This window comes from Alosa alosa, unplaced genomic scaffold (genome assembly GCF_017589495.1).
Source record: "Alosa alosa isolate M-15738 ecotype Scorff River unplaced genomic scaffold, AALO_Geno_1.1 AALO_1.0_unplaced_83, whole genome shotgun sequence".
NCBI classification, from domain to species: domain Eukaryota; kingdom Metazoa; phylum Chordata; class Actinopteri; order Clupeiformes; family Clupeidae; genus Alosa; species Alosa alosa.
The window spans coordinates 12,400-25,981 of NW_025963017.1; the positions used below are offsets into that span (position 1 = coordinate 12,400).

General features: G+C 51.4%; 13 non-coding genes across 13 annotated transcripts; 5 read left to right on the plus strand and 8 right to left on the minus strand.

Annotated features, from left to right (window-relative positions):
• Positions 1-2,527: 2,527 nt before the first annotated feature.
• Positions 2,528-2,601, minus strand: trnak-cuu. The gene has a single exon. It is a non-coding gene; the product is annotated as a tRNA-Lys (tRNA).
• Positions 2,602-4,172: 1,571 nt separating this feature from the next.
• Positions 4,173-4,247, plus strand: trnan-guu. The gene has a single exon. It is a non-coding gene; the product is annotated as a tRNA-Asn (tRNA).
• Positions 4,248-4,429: 182 nt separating this feature from the next.
• trnai-aau lies at positions 4,430-4,503 on the minus strand. The gene has a single exon. It is a non-coding gene; the product is annotated as a tRNA-Ile (tRNA).
• Positions 4,504-4,623: 120 nt separating this feature from the next.
• trnaa-agc lies at positions 4,624-4,696 on the plus strand. Its single transcript has one exon. It is a non-coding gene; the product is annotated as a tRNA-Ala (tRNA).
• A 138-nt stretch (positions 4,697-4,834) lies between these two features.
• Positions 4,835-4,907, minus strand: trnak-cuu. The gene has a single exon. It is a non-coding gene; the product is annotated as a tRNA-Lys (tRNA).
• Positions 4,908-6,915: 2,008 nt separating this feature from the next.
• trnaa-agc lies at positions 6,916-6,988 on the plus strand. The gene has a single exon. It is a non-coding gene; the product is annotated as a tRNA-Ala (tRNA).
• A 138-nt stretch (positions 6,989-7,126) lies between these two features.
• trnak-cuu lies at positions 7,127-7,199 on the minus strand. Its single transcript has one exon. It is a non-coding gene; the product is annotated as a tRNA-Lys (tRNA).
• A 2,016-nt stretch (positions 7,200-9,215) lies between these two features.
• trnaa-agc lies at positions 9,216-9,288 on the plus strand. The gene has a single exon. It is a non-coding gene; the product is annotated as a tRNA-Ala (tRNA).
• A 138-nt stretch (positions 9,289-9,426) lies between these two features.
• trnak-cuu lies at positions 9,427-9,500 on the minus strand. The gene has a single exon. It is a non-coding gene; the product is annotated as a tRNA-Lys (tRNA).
• A 2,038-nt stretch (positions 9,501-11,538) lies between these two features.
• On the plus strand, positions 11,539-11,611 carry trnaa-agc. Its single transcript has one exon. It is a non-coding gene; the product is annotated as a tRNA-Ala (tRNA).
• A 139-nt stretch (positions 11,612-11,750) lies between these two features.
• On the minus strand, positions 11,751-11,823 carry trnak-cuu. Its single transcript has one exon. It is a non-coding gene; the product is annotated as a tRNA-Lys (tRNA).
• A 1,132-nt stretch (positions 11,824-12,955) lies between these two features.
• On the minus strand, positions 12,956-13,042 carry trnas-aga. The gene has a single exon. It is a non-coding gene; the product is annotated as a tRNA-Ser (tRNA).
• A 147-nt stretch (positions 13,043-13,189) lies between these two features.
• trnal-cag lies at positions 13,190-13,271 on the minus strand. The gene has a single exon. It is a non-coding gene; the product is annotated as a tRNA-Leu (tRNA).
• Between the last annotated feature and the right edge of the window lie 311 nt (positions 13,272-13,582).

Genomic DNA, 13,582 nt, shown 5'->3' on the forward strand with positions numbered 1-13,582 from the left:
TGTCAAAAGGCTTATTCTATGTCCTTGAATTTGTGTAACTGTGGAGGTCCATGGTAGGCGCCCCCACAAAATGTTTCATTTTGCAAGTGAGATGTCCAGGTTGCCCTCTTGCGATGCTCACTTTGAAGTTCTTGTAGACGAGCTATTCTAAATACAAAATTGCACAGAGGGCCGTGGATCAGTTACAAACTAGATCCTAATAAAAACAGCTTCCTGCATGGCTAAATGGTATAAGTCAGGCCTATTACACAAATATAAATTGTGCTGCTTACCCAAATAAAATCTCCACCCAGTCTTGGGGACCAAATGTTCTAGTTTAAAACCAGATGCATCAGCTACTAGACCATTTTGAAGCACTGCCAAGCCGGCAGCTAGTTAGGAGTGTTGCAGCAGTGGCAAAAGCTTGAAGTTAGGAGGGTGCTGCAGCAGGAGGCAAGAAGTTAGAGGTGTTGCAGGTGGAGGTAGGCGAGCAACTATGGGGCAGGCGATAACTATGGTCTTACTAAGAGCAGTTGAAGTTGGGAGGATGTTGCAGTAGTGGAGGCAGGCGATAACCATGGTCTTTACTTAAAGAGCAGCTAGTTGGGAGGATGTTGCAGTAGTGGAGGCAGGGGATAAATTCATGGTCTTTACCAAGAGCTGAGTGGTGGGTTAAGCATATGGCTTCCATTTTTGGGAATATTGCAGCACGACAGAGCAACAGAGGCAAAGGTCAGAGAAGGCCGTAGGTCATCAACTGACACCCAGGTTTCTGTAAGTTTGGTAGGAAGCAAGGCAGAAATACATGTTGATGTTGTGGTGTATATTGTTTGGCTGGGAAGACCTGCAGTTTGGTCTTAGAGAGGTTTGTTGGGTATGAGTTAGGTTTGTGGCTCATCCTTGTGGATACTTCAGAGAGACAATCCGAGATTGTGGGTTGTCAGGCAGAAATGTCCGATGCAAAAGTAAGGCACAAGGCAAATTTATTTTACAGCGATTCATACACGGTAGAAAGAAATGCAATATGCTTCACACAAAAATAATGATAAAAATGAAAATAAAATATGGAACTACATACAATTTTAGTAAAAGTGGAAAAGGTAAAATGTATATATAATAGTGTGTTCATTAATCAGAAGGTATCTGAGAAAGCTTTGTCTTTAGCCCAGTTTTAAAAAATGGTGATAGTGGTGGTGAGTATGTTCTCTGGAAGCTGGTCTCAGAGATGGACACCATAGTGGTTAAAAGCTGCTTCACCTTTTTTTCTGACAGTAGGTTTCAGTAGTAGCGTTTATGCTGTGATCTGGTAGGGGTCTGGCTGAGAATACAACCATTTCTGCTTGAAAATTCTTAAAACAAATAAATGTTTTTAATACTTTTTAAAGACATTTGCTAAAATGAACCTTTCCATTTTTCAGTAGCCATAGGTGTGTAGATTTGAAAATTGAACTACTTTTTCGGGATTTTACTGCCTGATTTTAGTTTTACTATGTTTCTGATTTTAGTGCCGGGCTGGTGGGTACTTATTCCCAACCTTTCTCATGGCACATCAACGGTTAGCCCGAGAATTTCCTGCTCTAATTCAAAATTCCACTGAGCTCCAAGTGGATTTGTACATGCAGCCTTTACAACACTGTTTACAGCTCTTCGAAATAATGGTAAATGTAATTTTTGGTACATAGCTAATTTAGATAAATTTATGATGTGGGTAGTGCTTGCTTTTAGAATCTGCCTTGGTTTGTATACAGAAAAATGAATATTAAGGACACATACACGTGAAGAGGTTGGACATGTGATACAGGGTAATATGTGATGTCTGGCTAAGTAGTTTGGGCCCATCCTTCCAGTGAAAAGTGCAAAAGTGCTTTAAAATCAATTCTATATCTAATTGGAGCCAGTGTAAGGACTGCCCTCAGAGTGCCGCTTTTTGGATGCAGGCAGCTTCCACGGCGCTGGACGTTAGGGGTGTGCTTCACTCACCGTGTGTATACTGTGTGCTGTGTCTGTTTCACTAATTCAGATTAGATAAATGTGAGACCAAATTTCCTCACAGGATCAAAAGAGTATATATACTTATACTTAAAATGTAGATCATTATCTATAAGGACAACGAACGCTTTCAACACATCCTTTGATTATGAAGCCCTTCCTTTCAAGCAAGGTAGGAATTTTAGATCATTACCCTTTCCAAAAACTACAACCTCAGTTTTATTTTTGTTGAGCTGAGAAAGTTCTGTGACATCTATTTGTTTCCCTTAATGCAGGGACAGAGTTTTAATGGGGCTTACAGTCATGAGGTAGATAAATGTGTGTGTCACAGCGAATTCATGGCAGGAGGATTGAGCTTGTTCCTTAGGAGGGGAGTTGACTCGGGCGGGGAGCATGTAAAGGATGAACAGTGAGTGGACCCAAAATTGAGGCCCTGGGGAAATTTTACAGGTCAATGCTCTGGGCATTCCAAGGGCAGAAGCCTTGCACAGTGCTTTTTGTTGGTCTCTTTTCTGTGCTGGGAAGCTCTACTGGTCATGGCGAGGGCAAAAAAGCAGATCGCCCAACGTAAGGCTCGAACCCACGACCCCTGAGATTAAGAGTCTCATGCTCTACCGACTGAGCTAGCCGGGCTTTTGCACGTAGACGGCTGACGGCGAGGCCACAGACGCCAGCATAAGCTCATGCTTGCCCAAGCTAATCGCTGCTTTGGCCATCCTGACTCCTTGTGGAGAGCTTTTGAGAAGGCGAGACAAGACCTGAATATCCCGCCCTCTGCAAAATGCGTGCTCGCTTCCTCCCCAGCAGCATGCTCTCAGTCAGAGGAGTCCGCTGGTGCTAGAATGAGCTTTCTATCTCCTACCTGTCCAAAGTTATTCATCAATGAAGAATGAGTGGAAGTCTGAGAGAAACATGGGAAGCACAGGTCTGAGTTGATTTTGGAGTGCGAAACCACAGTTCAAGATGGTTCTGTGGCTAATGGATAGCGATTGGACTTCTAGTCGGCAAAGGAAGAGGCTATTCAAAGGTTGTGGGTTCGAGTCCCACCAGAATCGTAGGTTTTGCAGGACGCTGATGGGCAGCGCCGTGCAAGATGCGCTTTTCCGCCTCCGTGCTGGCCAAAAGGTGTTTTTTGGCTCTTGTGAGGCGGCAAAAAGGTAAAGCCAAGACGCCCCAAGACAGACTCCAGTAAATCTACCAGAGTAGCTTGGAAAAGCCGCCTGGTGAAGCTACAGCCGACTGAAAATAGAGCTGCCGAAACCCGGATCGAACCAGGGACCTTTAGATCTTCAGTCTAACGCCCCCAACTGAGCTATTTCGCCGCGGGGCTTCCTCTTGTTCGAGAGAGTCGACCACACAAGCGAGCCCTCTGGTTTCTGCGCCAGACACGGAGATGAGCTCTCCGATTGACGCCTGTAGCCGAAGCCTCGCTTAGCGCAGTAGGTAGCGCGCCAGTCTCATAATCTGAAGGTCGAGTTCGATCCTCACACGGGCACGGTGCTTTTAGAGCATGCAAAATTAAACACTGCCCTCGCTGACGGTGCACCTGCCACGGGACACAAGAGCACTATTCAGGATTTTTTGCCAAGAAAAGAGCCTGCTAGCACCACTACTAAAGGGTGACCTGGGCCCAGTGTGATACTGCCAAGGATCCCTGCCCGAAGCCCGCTTTTCCCCGAGATCGCCTGCAGAGAAGCACCAAGGCCATTCGCAGCAGCGTCACATGCAGTTCTTCTGTCTCCAGGTGCAATAGAGTGCGAGTCGGCAGGATTCGAACCCGCGCTGGGAGACCCCTAATGGATTTCTAGTCCATCGCCTTTAACCACTGGCCACGACTACCTGACAGTCGCCGGCACCGCGGCTTCTGTACGCTTTTGTTCAAGGGATAGGTCAGCCATAGCAGATGGGAAAGACCTTCTGGCGACAGTGCTGGAGCACAGTGACTCGAAAGTGTCTCGCCCTTTTATCCCGCAAAAAAACAAAAGGACTTGTCAGAAGTGGATTCAACCCACGCCTCCAGAGAGACTGCGACCTGAACGCAGCGCCTTAGACCGCTCGGCCATCCTGACTCCTTACGGCAGCCTCTTTGACACAAGAACGGGAATGCGATTGACTATGCATTGTTGAAGAATGAACGAGAGTCTTGAGAGAAAGACTGAAAAGACACATCCGAGTTGATGTTGCTAAAGGAAGAGGCCACGGCAGTCTCTGTGGCGCAATCGGTTAGCTGCTCGCGGCTGTTAACCGAAAGGTTGGTGGTTCGAGCCCACCCAGGGACGCCCTCCTTTGAGCAATATAGTCACACTCCTGGCGCCTTCCACCATCAGGTCATCACGCGGTGTTTGCCAAAACGCCAAGCGAGGAAAAGCGAAACCTGCTTTTCTTGCGCAGCGAGGCAGCTGCGGCCGCGGAAGAGACTCAAGGAGGCTCTGAGGGAGCTTCCTTTAAGCATCAAACAAATTGGCCCGTACGGGGATCGAACCCGCGACCTTGGCGTTATTAGCACCACGCTCTAACCAACTGAGCTAACCGGCCACAGTCTACCCTCTTTCGGAATTAGTGGAGAACTACAGTGGGTCGTAGCAGGCAAGGCTGGTGAGCAGGAGTCTCCACTTCCTCGCCGCTAAAAGTCACTGGTTAAGTCTTCATTGACAGGGGGAATTAGCTCAAATGGTAGAGCGCTCGCTTAGCATGCGAGAGGTAGCGGGATCGATGCCCGCATTCTCCAGTGCCGTGGGCAGGCCAAGGCCTTCCTTTTAAGCATGCTCTGGCCATTCCAAGGGCAGAAGCCTTGCACAGTGCTTTTTGTTGGTCTCTTTTCTGTGCTGGGAAGCTCTACTGGTCATGGCGAGGGCAAAAAAGCAGACGCCCAACGTGGGGCTCGAACCCACGACCCTGAGATTAAGAGTCTCATGCTCTACCGACTGAGCTAGCCGGGCTTCTTGCACGTAGACGGCTGACGGCGAGGCCACAGACGCCATAAAGCTCATGCTTGCCCAAGCTAATCGCTGCTTGGCCATCCTGACTCCTTTGTGGAGAGCGCTTTGAGAAGGCGAGACAAGACCTGGAATATCCCGCCCTCTGCAAAATGCTCTCGCTTCTGCGGCCCAGCAGCATGCTCTCAGTCAGAGGAGTCCGTTGGTGCTAGAATGAGCTTTCTATCTCCTACCTGTCCAAAGTTATTCATCAATGAAGAATGAGTGGAAGTCTGAGAGAAACATGGGAAGCACAGGTCTGAGTTGATTTTGGAGTGCGAAACCACAGCTCAACATGGTTCTGTGGCGCAATGGATAGCGATTGGACTTCTAGTCGGCAAAGGAAGAGGCCATTCAAAGGTTGTGGGTTCGAGTCCCACCAGAATCGTAGTTTTGCAGGACGCTGATGGGCAGCGCCGCGCCAAGATGCGCTTTTTCCCCGGTGCTGGCCAAAAAAGGTGTTTTTTTTGGCTCTTGTGAGGCGCGGCAAAAGTGGTAAAGCCAAGACGCCCCAAGACAGACTCCAGTAAATCTACCAGAGTAGCTTTGTGGAAAAGCCGCCTGGTGAAGCTACAGCCGACTGAAAATAGAGCTGCCAAACCCGATCGAACCAGGGACCTTAGATCTTCAGTCTAACGCCCCCAACTGAGCTATTTCGCCGCGGGCTTCCTCTTGTTCGAGAGAGTCGACCACACAAGCGAGCCCTCTGGTTTCATGGCCAGACACGGAGATGAGCTCTCCGATAACGCCTGTAGCCGGCCTCGCTAGCGCAGTAGGTAGCGCCAGTCTCATAATCTGAAGGTCGTGAGTTCGATCCTCACACGGGCACGGTGCTTTTTAGAGCATGCAAAATTAAACACTGCCCTCGCTGACGCGGTGCACCTGCCACGGGACACAAGAGCACTATTCAGGATTTTTGCCAAGAAAAGAGCCTGCTAGCACCACTACTAAAGGGTGACCTGGGCCCAGTGTGATACCAAGCCAAGGATCCCTGCCCGAAGCCTGCTTTTCCCGAGATCGCCTGCAGAGAAGCACTAAGGCCATTCAAGCAGCAGCGTCACATGCAGTTCTTCTGTCTCCAGGTGCAATAGAGTGCGAGTCGGCAGGATTCGAACCCGCGCTGGGAGACCCCAATGGATTTCTAGTCCATCGCTTTAACCACTGGCCACGACTACCTGACAGTCGCCGGCACCGCGGCTTCTCTGCACGCTTTGTTCAAGGGATAGGTCAGCCATAGCAGATGGGAAAGACCTCTGGCGACAGTGCTGGAGCACAGTGACTGAAAGTGTCTCGCCTTTTATCCCGCGAAAAAAAACAAAAGGACTTGTCAGAAGTGGGATTCAACCCACGCCCCAGAGAGACTGCGACCTGAACGCAGCTTTAGACCGCCGCCATCCTGACTCCTTCCTGCAGCCTTTTTGACACAAGAACGGAATACGATTGACTATGCATTGTTGAAGAATGAACGAGTCTTGAGAGAAAGACTGAAAAGACACATCCGAAGTTGATGTTGCTAAAGGAAGAGGCCACGGCAGTCTCTGTGGCGCAATCGTTAGCTGCTCGCTGTTAACCGAAAGGTTGGTGGTTCGAGCCCACCCAGGGACGCCCTCCTTTGAGCAATATAGTCACACTCCTGCGCTTTCCACCATCAGGTCATCACGCGTCTTTTGCCAAAACGCCAAGCAGGAAAAGCTTAAACCTGCTTTTCTTGGCGCAGCGAGGCAGCTGTGGCCGCTGAAGAGACTCAAGGAGGCTCTGAGGGAGCCTTTAAGCATCAAACAAATTGGCCCAGACGGGATCGAACCCGCCACCTTGGCGCTATTAGCACCACGCCAACCAACTGAGCTAACCGCCACAGTCTACCCTCTTCGAATTAGTGGAGAACTACAGTGGGTCGTAGCAGGCAAGGCTGGTGAGCAGGAGTCTCCACTTCCTCGCCGCTAAAAGTCACTGGTTAAGTCTTCATTGACAGGGGGAATTAGCTCAAATGGTAGAGCGCTCGCTTAGCATGCGAGAGGTAGCGGGATCGATGCCCGCATTCTCCAGTGCCGTGGGCAGGCCAAGGCCTTCCTTTTAAGCATGCTCTGGCCATTCCAAGGGCAGAAGCCTTGCACAGTGCTTTTTGTTGGTCTCTTTTCTGTGCTGGGAAGCTCTACTGGTCATGGCGAGGGCAAAAAAGCAGACGCCCAACGTGGGGCTCGAACCCACGACCCTGAGATTAAGAGTCTCATGCTCTACCGACTGAGCTAGCCGGGCTTCTTGCACGTAGACGGCTGACGGCGAGGCCACAGACGCCATATAAAGCTCATGCTTGCCCAAGCTAATCGCTGCTTGGCCATCCTGACTCCTTGTGGAGAGCGCTTTTGAGAAGGCGAGACAAGACCTGAATATCCCGCCCCTCTGCAAAATGCGTTCGCTCTCTGCGGCCCAGCAGCATGCTCTCAGTCAGAGGAGTCCGTTGGTGCTAGAATGAGCTTTCTATCTCCTACCTGTCCAAAGTTATTCATCAATGAAGAATGAGTGGAAGTCTGAGAGAAACATGGGAAGCACAGGTCTGAGTTGATTTTGGAGTGCGAAACCAAGAGTTCAAGATGGTTCTGTGGCTAATGGATAGCGATTGGACTTCTAGTCGGCAAAGGAAGAGGCCATTCAAAGGTTGTGGGTTCGAGTCCCACCAGAATCGTGGGTTTTGCAGGACGCTGATGGGCAGCGCCGCGTAAGATGCGCTTTTCCGCCTCGTGCTGGCCAAAAAAAAAGGTGTTTTTTGGCTCTTGTGAGGCGCAAAAAAAGTGGTAAAGCCAAGACGCCCCAAGACAGACTCCAGTAAATCTACCAGAGTAGCTTGTGGAAAAAAAGCCGCCTGGTGAAGCTACAGCCGACTGAAAATAGAGCTGCCGAAACCCGATCGAACCAGGGACCTTTAGATCTTCAGTCTAACGCCCCCCAACTGAGCTATTTCGCCGCGGGCTTCCTCTTGTTCGAGAGAGTCGACCACACAAGCGAGCCCTCTGGTTTCATAGGCCAGACACGGAGATGAGCTCTCCAGATAACGCCTGTAGTCGGCCTCGCGCCAGTAGGTAGCGCCAGTCTCATAATCTGAAGGTCGAGTTCGATCCTCACACGGGCACGGTGCTTTTAGAGCATGCAAAATTAAACACTGCCCTCGCTGACGGGTGCACCTGCCACGCGGACACAAGAGCACTATTCAGGATTTTTTGCCAAGAAAAGAGCCTGCTAGCACCACTACTAAAGGGTGACCTGGGCCCAGTGTGATACCAAGCCAAGGATCCCTGCCCGAAGCCCCGCTTTCCCCGAGATCGCCTGCAGAGAAGCACCAAGGCCATTCGCTTGCAGCGTCACATGCAGTTCTTCTGTCTCCAGGTGCAATAGAGTGCGAGTCGGCAGGATTCGAACCCGCGCTGGGAGACCCCAATGGATTTCTAGTCCATCGCCTTAACCACTGCCACGACTACCTGACAGTCGCCGGCACCGCGTTTCTCTGCACGCTTTTGTTCAAGGGATAGGTCAGCCATAGCAGATGGGAAAGACCTTCTGGCGACAGTGCTGGAGCACAGTGACTCGAAAGTGTCTCGCCTTTTATCCCGCAAAACAAAAGGACTTGTCAGAAGTGGGATTCAACCCACGCCCAGAGAGACTGCGACCTGAACGCAGCCTTTAGACCGCCGCCATCCTGACTCCTTCCGCAGCCTTTGACACAAGAACGGAATGCGATTGACTATGCATTGTTGAAGAATGAACGAGTCTTGAGAGAAAGACTGAAAAGACACATCCGAAGTTGATGTTGCTAAAGGAAGAGGCCACGGCAGTCTCTGTGGCGCAATCGGTTAGCTGCTCGCTGTTAACCGAAGGTTGGTGGTTCGAGCCCACCCAGGGACGTCCTCCTTTTGAGCAATATAGTCACACTCCTGGCGCCTTCCACCATCAGGTCATCACGCGTTTTTTGCCAAAACGCCATGCGAGGAAAAAGCGAAACCTGCTTTTCTTTTGCGCAGCAGGCAGGCAGCTGTGGCCGCTGAAGAGACTCAAGGAGGCTCTGAGGGAGCCTTTAAGCATCAAACAAATTGGCCCAGACGGGATCAACCCGCGACCTTGGCGTTATTAGCACCACGCCTAACCAACTGAGCTAACCGCCACAGTCTACCCTCTTTCGAATTAGTGGAGAACTACAGTGGGTCGTAGCAGGCAAGGCTGGTGAGCAGGAGTCTCCACTTCCTCGCCGCTAAAAGTCACTGGTTAAGTCTTCATTGACAGGGGGAATTAGCTCAAATGGTAGAGCGCTCGCTTAGCATGCGAGAGGTAGCGGGATCGATGCCCGCATTCTCCAGTGCCGTGGGCAGGCCAAGGCCTTCCTTTTAAGCATGCTCTGGCCATTCCAAGGGCAGAAGCCTTGCACAGTGCTTTTTGTTGGTCTCTTTTCTGTGCTGGGAAGCTCTACTGGTCATGGCGAGGGCAAAAAAGCAGACGCCCAACGTGGGGCTCAACCCACCACACCCTGAGATTAAGAGTCTCATGCTCTACCGACTGAGCTAGCCGGGCTTTTGCACGAGACGGCTGACGGCGACAGGCCACAGACGCCAGCATAAGCTCATGCTTGCCCAAGCTAATCGCTGCTTGGCCATCCTGACTCCTTGTGGAGAGCGCTTTGAGAAGGCGAGACAAGACCTGGAATATCCCGCCCCTCTGCAAAATGCGTCGCCTTCTGCGCCCAGCAGCATGCTCTCAGTCAGAGGAGTCCGTTGGTGCTAGAATGAGCTTTCTATCTCCTACCTGTCCAAAGTTATTCATCAATGAAGAATGAGTGGAAGTCTGAGAGAAACATGGGAAGCACAGGTCTGAGTTGATTTTGGAGTGCGAAACCACAGTTCAAGATGGTTCTGTGGCGCAATGGATAGCGATTGGACTTCTAGTCGGCAAAGGAAGAGGCCATTCAAAGGTTGTGGGTTCGAGTCCCACCAGAATCGCGGTGTTTTGCAGGACGCTGATGGGCAGCGCCCGTACAAGATGCGCTTTTTCCGCCCGGGCTGGCCAAAAAAGGTGTTTTTTTGGCTCTTGTGAGGCGTGCAAAAGTGGGTAAAGCCAAGACGCCCAAGACAGACTCCAGTAAATCTACCAGAGTAGCTTGTGAAAAGCCGCCTGGTGAAGCTACAGCCGACTGAAAATAGAGCTGCCAAAACCCGGATCGAACCAGGGACCTTTAGATCTTCAGTCTAACGCTTCCAACTGAGCTATTTCGCCGCGGGCTTCCTCTTGTTCGAGAGAGTCGACCACACAAGCGAGCCCTCTGGCTCTAAGGCCAGACACGGAGATGAGCTCTCCGTGATAACGCCTGTAGCCGGCCTCAAGAAGCGCAGTAGGTAGCGCCGGCCAGTCTCATAATCTGAAGGTCGTGAGTTCGATCCTCACATCGGGCACGGTGCTTTTAGAGCATGCAAAATTAAACACTGCCCCCTCGCTGACGTGTGCACCTGCCACGTGGACACAAGAGCACTATTCAGGATTTTTTGCCAAGAAAAGAGCCTGCTAGCACCACTACTAAAGGGTGACCTGGGCCCAGTGTGATACCAAGCCAAGGATCCCTGCCCGAAGCCTCCGCTTTTCCCCGAGATCGCCTGCAGAGAAGCACCAAGGCCATTCAAGCAGCAGCGTCACATGCAGTTCTTCTGTCTCCAGGTGCAATAGAGGCGAGTCGGCAGGATTCGAAACCCGCGCTGGGAGACCCCAATGGATTTCTAGTCCATCGCCTTAACCACTGCCACGACTACCTGACAGTCGCCGGCACCGCGCTCTCTGCACGCTTTTGTTCAAGGGATAGGTCAGCCATAGCAGATGGGAAAGACCTCTGGCTTACAGTGCTGGAGCACAGTGACTCGAAAGTGTCTCGCCTTTTATCCCGCAAAAAAAAAAAGGACTTGTCAGAAGTGGATTCAACCCACGCCCCAGAGAGACTGCGACCTGAACGCAGCTCCTTAGACCGCCCGGCCATCCTGACTCCTTCCTGCAGCCTCTTTGACACAAGAACGGGAATGCGATTGACTATGCATTGTTGAAGAATGAACGAGAGTCTTGAGAGAAAGACTGAAAAGACACATCCGAGTTGATGTTGCTAAAGGAAGAGGCCACGGCAGTCTCTGTGGCGCAATCGGTTAGCGCTGCTCGCTGTTAACCGAAGGTTGGTGGTTCGAGCCCACCCAGGGACGCCCTCCTTTGAGCAATATAGTCACACTCCTGGCGCCTTCCACCATCAGGTCATCACGCAGTTCTTTAAAAAAACGCCATGCAGGAAAAGCGAAACCTGCTTTTCTTATGCGAGCCAGGCAGCTGTGGCCGCTGAAGAGACTCAAGGAGGCTCTGAGGGAGCTTCCTTTAAGCATCAAAACAAATTGGCCCTGCACGGGATCGAACCCGCCGACCTTACAAGTATTAGCACCACGCCTAACCAACTGAGCTAACCGCCACAGTCTACCCTCTTTCGGAATTAGTGGAGAACTACAGTGGGTCGTAGCAGGCAAGGCTGGTGAGCAGGAGTCTCCACTTCCTCGCCGCTAAAAGTCACTGGTTAAGTCTTCATTGACAGGGGGAATTAGCTCAAATGGTAGAGCGCTCGCTTAGCATGCGAGAGGTAGCGGGATCGATGCCCGCATTCTCCAGTGCCGTGGGCAGGCCAAGGCCTTCCTTTTAAGCATGCTCTGGCCATTCCAAGGGCAGAAGCCTTGCACAGTGCTTTTTGTTGGTCTCTTTTCTGTGCTGGGAAGCTCTACTGGTCATGGCGAGGGCAAAAAAAGCAGACGCCCAACGTGGGGCTCGAACCCACGACCCTGAGATTAAGAGTCTCATGCTCTACCGACTGAGCTAGCCGGGCTTGCACGAGATCGGCTGACGGCGAGGCCACAGACGCCAGATAAGCTCATGCTTGCCCAAGCTAATCGCTGCTTGGCCATCCTGACTCCTTGTGGAGAGCGCTTTTGAGAAGGCGCAGACAAGACCTGAATATCCCGCCCTCTGCAAAATGCGTTCGCTTCCATGCCCAGCAGCATGCTCTCAGTCAGAGGAGTCCGTTGGTGCTAGAATGAGCTTTCTATCTCCTACCTGTCCAAAGTTATTCATCAATGAAGAATGAGTGGAAGTCTGAGAGAAACATGGGAAGCACAGGTCTGAGTTGATTTTGGAGTGCGAACCCAGAGTCTCAAGATGGTTCTGTGGGCGCAATGGATAGCGATTGGACTTAGTCGGCAAAGGAAGAGGCCATTCAAAGGTTGTGGGTTCGAGTCCCACCAGAATCGTAGTTTTGCAGGACGCTGATGGGCAGCGTCGTGCCAAGATGCGCTTTTCCGCGCCGGTGCTGGCCAAAAAGGTGTTTTTTTGGCTCTTGTGAGGCGTGCAAAAAGTGGTAAAGCCAAGACGCCCCAAGACAGACTCCAGTAAATCTACCAGAGAAGCTTGGAAAAGCCGCCTGGTGAAGCTACAGCCGACTGAAAATAGAGCTGCCAAACCCGATCAACCAGGGACCTTTAGATCTTCAGTCTAACGCCCCCAACTGAGCTATTTCGCCAAGCGGGCTTCCCTCTTGTTCGAGAGAGTCGACTCACACAAGCGAAGCCCTCTGGTTTCTGGCCAGACACGGAGATGAGCTCTCCGTGATAACGCCTGTAGCCGGCCTCGCTAGCGCAGTAGGTAGCCGCCAGTCTCATAATCTGAAGGTCGTGGAGTTCGATCCTCACACGGGCACGGTGCTTTAGAGCATGCAAAATTAAACACTGCCCTCGCTGACGGTGCACCTGCCACGGGGACACAAGAGCACTATTCAGGATTTTTTTGCCAAGAAAAGAGCCTGCTAGCACCACTACTAAAAGGGTGACCTGGGCCCAGTGTGATACCAAGCCAAGGATCCCTGCCCGAAGCCCGCTTTCCCCGAGATCGCCTGCAGAGAAGCACCAAGGCCATTCGCAAGCGGCAGCGGTCACATGCAGTTCTTCTGTCTCCAGGTGCAATAGAGTGCGAGTCGGCAGGATTCGAACCCGCGCTGGGAGACCCCAATGGATTTCTAGTCCATCGCCTTTAACCACTCGGCCACTTACTACCTGACAGTCGCCGCACCGCGGCTCTCTGCACGCTTTTGTTCAAGGGATAGGTCAGCCATAGCAGATGGGAAAGACCTCTGGCACAGTGCTGGAGCACAGTGACTCGAAAGTGTCTCTCGCCTTTATCCCGCAAAAAAAAAAAGGACTTGTCAGAAGTGGGATTCGAACCCACGCCTCCAGAGAGACTGCGACCTGAACGCAGCGCCTTAGACCGCTCGGCCATCCTGACTCCTTACGGCAGCCTCTTTGACACAAGAACGGGAATGCGATTGACTATGCATTGTTGAAGAATGAACGAGAGTCTTGAGAGAAAGACTGAAAAGACACATCCGAGTTGATGTTGCTAAAGGAAGAGGCCACGGCAGTCTCTGTGGCGCAATCGTTAGCTGCTCTCGGGTTGTTAACCGAAAGGTTGGTGGTTCGAGCCCACCCAGGGACGCCCTCCTTTTGAGCAATATAGTCACACTCCTGGCGCCTTTCCACCATCAGGTCATCACGCAGTTTGCCAAAACGCCAGAGGAAAAAGCTTAAACCTGCTTT